This window comes from Protopterus annectens, chromosome 12.part0, assembly GCF_019279795.1.
Source record: "Protopterus annectens isolate FY-2018-M chromosome 12.part0, PAN1.0, whole genome shotgun sequence".
NCBI classification, from domain to species: Eukaryota; Metazoa; Chordata; order Ceratodontiformes; family Protopteridae; genus Protopterus; species Protopterus annectens.
This window is the reverse complement of record NC_056746.1, coordinates 112,743,564-112,748,563: the sequence shown is the minus strand read 5'-3', so window position 1 is coordinate 112,748,563 and position 5,000 is coordinate 112,743,564. Positions and strand designations below refer to the sequence as shown.

Below are 5,000 nucleotides of genomic sequence, written 5' to 3'. Positions count from 1 at the left end.
TTTCACTACTTCTCTTCTCCTTATCCTATCTCCACTATCTCTCTCAGCCCACTACCTCCTTCACCTTCAAATCCTTTCACATAACTAACCACCACAACTCACCTCAATTACAACCATACTCACTTATTTCCCCCTATTTATACCCCTCAGACAACCTCCTTCTTTATCGATATAGACTTATCTCCCATCACACAATATCCATTCCCATAACTACCAATAAAACCGCCCATTTTACCACAAAACCCAATCTCACAACCTTGCTATCTATCCACCTAAACTATTATATACCCCACCTAATTGGTACTCTCTTATCTGGTGACATCCATCCCAACCCAGGCCCTGCCACTATATCCACCACTACTAAATCCTTATTATTCACTTCCTTAAATCCACAAAGTATCGTTAACAAAGTCCCAAACCTTCATGCTTGGCTAATACACAATAAACCTGACATCTTGACTATCTCTGAAACCTGGCTAAAGCCTCATATTAAGGACTCTGAAATTATTCCCCCTAACTCCATCATAAGAAAGGATAGACCTCTCAAAAGGCGGAGTAGCTCTCATATATTCCTCCTCCCTAGTAGTTACACCCTACAACAAACCTATCCCACAATTTAACAACGCTGAACTTCTCCTTACTCTATTACAGATCAATAATCACAAGCACATATATATAGCTTCCTCTATATCCCACCAGGGATAATATCTCTACACTTGAACTTATACTCTGTTGGCTTTCCAGTAACATTAGTAACGAAACCATAATCCTTGGTGATGTAAACATTAACTGGGCCCTTATCCAGGCTCCTGCAAACACCACCAATATCAACCTCTACAATTTCTCTCAACTAGTCAACTTGCCCACTTACCCTGCCAAAACCCCCTCAAATGGGAGCATATTGGACTGGATTCTAGTCTCTCATCCCCACTATTTCACCAACAGCGGCATCCTTCCCGACCCTCTAGGTGATCACCTACCCACCTTTACACACCGACTTCCCACTATCCTTCAACTGACCCACAACATCATTACTATCCGTGACGAAAAAGTTCAACCCAACAACCTTTTCAAACTCTCTAAAAGCAGTAAATTGGACCTGTCTAAAAACACTACCTCTAGACAATGCTGTCTCATATTTTAACTCAACATTCTTAAAAGTACTTGATTCTCAAGCTCCCCTACGGACTAAAAGAATAAAAACTAATACAGCCCCTTGGCTATCTAAAACTACTCTTTCTACCATGAGACAAAGAGACAAAGCATGGGCACGTTACCAAAAACATAAGGCAACCCCACTCCTTACTTGAATACAAAATGCTCATGCAATAAAGTTAAGAAACACATCTCCTCTGATAGACAAAATTACTACTCTACTCTCCAAAACCAAAACAAAACAACCCTCAAAAATCTGGAAAAGAAACTTCCCTCTTCTCCACCCCAGTAAACCAGATACTCCAAACCCAGATCCTAATGCTCCAGAACTAGATTTAGCTACCCAATTCAATTCCTTCTTTATTGACTCTATTTCCAAACTAACCTCCTCTTTCTCTATTTCTTCCTTCATCTAACACCCTACACCCACCCCAGTATCTCTTCATCCACACCCTACTCTACACCCACTAATCCCACTATACCCCTTTCTACACAAATTCCATCCTCATCTATACCACCCCAACATTCAACACCCCATAACTGCACTCTCTTCACTTTAAATCCCATTCCTACTGCTACCATTAAGAAACTCCTTCAGAAATTGAAACCATGTACCAATGCTCCTGATAATATCCCTTCTTACTTTCTTGCCTACCCCATCAGCATCTTAATTAACCGCTCCCTTCAAGAAGGCTCAGTTCCCCAAATCTGGAAACAAGCATATATCATACCACTACACAAAGGTGGTAACAATAACAGCATTACTAATTTCCGTCCCATAGCCATCCTGTCCCCCATTGCAAAAATCCTTGAAAAATGTGTACAACTCCAACTCCTCCCTCATCTCCTAGACAACAATCTTATCACCCCCACACAACACGGTTTCAGACCTAATCACAGCACCATGACTGCCCTTCTCTCCTTCCTTGAAATCATCAATAAAGCCCGCGACTCGGGACAAATCGTTTCCACCATACTCCTTGATCTTTCTAAAGCTTTCGATACTATCTCTCACACCCTGCTCTTAACTAAACTCTTCAAACTCTACCTATCCTCCTCCTCTTTGAACTGGTTCTCTAGCTATCTTTCCAACAGAAATCAAGCTGTAAAGTGGAAAAAAGCAACTTCCTCCTTTCTAACCACCCCTACCGGAGTTCCACAAGGCTCTATACTGGGTCCTCTACTCTTCAATATCTTTATTAATGACTTCCACAAAGCTATCCCTTTCTCCAGCATCATCCAATATGCTAATGATTCTACTATCATCTGCTCTGCCTCTTCTATCCCCACTCTACAAAAACTTACTCAAGGCCTTTTTCATACAGAGCAATGGATGCTTAGCAATCATCTAGCTCTTAATGCCACCAAAACCAAATTAATGTTATTTACCCCTCAAACTCACTCCCCAACATGAACTCATTCTTAATTACCAGTCAAAATAACTTACCTCTGAAATAGTATCAGACACCAAACTACTCGGGGTTCAGATCGACAACCAACTAAAATTCAATTCCCACCTACAGAAAAACATCAAAAAAACACATAAAAAAATTGGCATGCTGTATAGACAAAAGGACTACCTTACATCCACCACTAGAACCACTCTAGCTACTTCCTTTCTCATCCCCTCCCTTCTATATGGTGCTCCACTACTTACTAATCTTCAGTCCTCATTAAAAAAACAGCTCACTTCATGCTATAATAAAATTGCTAAATTCGCCACCGCTCAAAGGTCTTCCACTCACCATTGTCTCACCCTCCATAAACTAAAATGGTTAGAACTTCCCAACTACCTTACTTACACTCAACTAACTTTAGCCCATAAGCTGATCCTAAACCCCTCCAAGTGTCCCTCCCTTGCTTCTGCCCTTAAAATGCACCTACCAAATAGAGTGCTAAGGTCTAATAATCAAAATTTACTAGAAGTGCACAAACCCATTCATCCCCCAGGCAAGAACCTCCTTTCCTTCGGCCTCGCTCGCCTCTGGAACTCTCTACCACCTAACATCCGCATTACCTCTAACCACTCTACCTTCAAGAAGTCACTTTTCTTACATCTAGCGTCTCAATGGGAATGCTCTTGCTCTCACCCCTCATAACCAACTCTACTAAATGCCCTTAAATACCATAATCTACCTTATTCACCTACTATGTGTGTTCATTAATCTGCATTTATGTTTTTGTATTTCTGTTCCTTCAATTGCTTGTACCAATGCTTTTACTGTCTAAATTATGATGTCATTATGTTTTGCTACTTCAATGTATATAGAAATTACTATCAAATGTTAATGTATATCTATTTTCTGTTTTGGAGCTTTTCTCCCCAGGACTCCATTGAAAACGGGTTCTTCAAGGCCCAATGGACTATCCTGGTAAACCAACTGCAATAAATAAATAAATAAAGTGTGTGTGTGTATGCATTATATAATAAATACTTTCACTACTGTGTGTGTGTGTGTTTGTGTGTGTTTGTATATGTGTGTGTGTGTGTGTGTGTGTGTGTGTGCGTATGTGCATGTGAGAGTGTGTGTCTGTATTATATAATAAATACTTTCACTACTGTGTTTGTGTGTGTGTATTATATAATAAATATTTTCACTACTGTGTGTGTGTGTGTGTGTGTGTGTGTGTGTGTGTGTGTTTGTATCTGTGTGAGTGTCTATGTGTGTGTCTGAATTATATAATAAATACTTCCACTACTATATGTGTGTATGTGTGTGTGTGTATTACATAATAAATACTTTCCCTACTGTGTCTGTGTCTGTATTATATAATAAATATTTTCACTACTGTGTGTGTGTCTGTATTATATAAGAAATACTTTCACTACTGTGTGTGTGTATGTGTGTATGTAATCCTGTATTATACAATAAATATTTTCACTACTGTGTGTGTGTGTGTCTGTATTATATAATAAATACCTTCACTAGTGTGTGTGTGTGTGTGTGTATCTGTATTATACAATGAATACTTACACTACTGTGTGTGTGCGTGTGTGTGTGTGTGTGTCTGTATTATACAATAAATACTTTCAGTACTGTGTGTGTGTCTCTGTATTATACAATAAATACTTTCACTACTTTGTGTGTGTGTATGTGTGTGTGTGTGTGTGTGTGTGTGTGTGTGTGTGTGTCTGTACTATATAATACATACTTTCACTACTGTGTGTGTGTGTGTGTGTGTGTGTATTATATAATAAACACTTTCACTAGTGTGTGTGTGGTGTGTCTGTATTATATAATAAATACTTTATCTACTGTGTGTGTGCGTGTTTGTGTGTCTGTATTATATAATAAATACTTTCACTACTGTGTGTGTGTGTGTGTGTGTGTGTGTGTGTGTGTGTGTGTGTGTGTGTGTGTGTGTATGTGTGTGTGTATTATATAGCAAAAAGTTTCCCTACCTAATGTTTCAGTGTTGGTGTCGGGTATGTAACTTTTGCTGGAAGAAGTATTTTCCATCCAAATTATAAAAGTTATGTAATTATTTAATAATTTATTTATTTATTTTATTTTACATTTGTTGACCGGGCTTGTCTAACTGGATATATGTCCATTTTCAGTAGAGGCCCGGGGAGAAAAGCTCCAAGACATATTTAAAAATGCAATGTAAAAAGAAGTACAGTAAAGATACATACAAACTGAAATATAGAAATAGTTGCAGTTAGGAAATAAAACAAAAAAGAAAAACTTTTTTTTTTTTTTTGTAATAGCAATAGATAAACATTCTTATAACAATACTAACTTCAATACTAGCAATAGATAAACATTCTTATAACAATACTAACTTCAATACTAGCAATAGATAAACATTCTTATAACAATACTAACTTCAATACTAGGAAT

General features: G+C 38.0%; 1 protein-coding gene across 1 annotated transcript in view; it reads left to right on the top strand.

Annotated features, from left to right (window-relative positions):
- NFATC4 (nuclear factor of activated T cells 4) overlaps nt 1–5,000 on the top strand; it is a 2,196,128-nt gene that overhangs the window by 2,081,021 nt on the left and 110,107 nt on the right. The window lies entirely within an intron of this gene.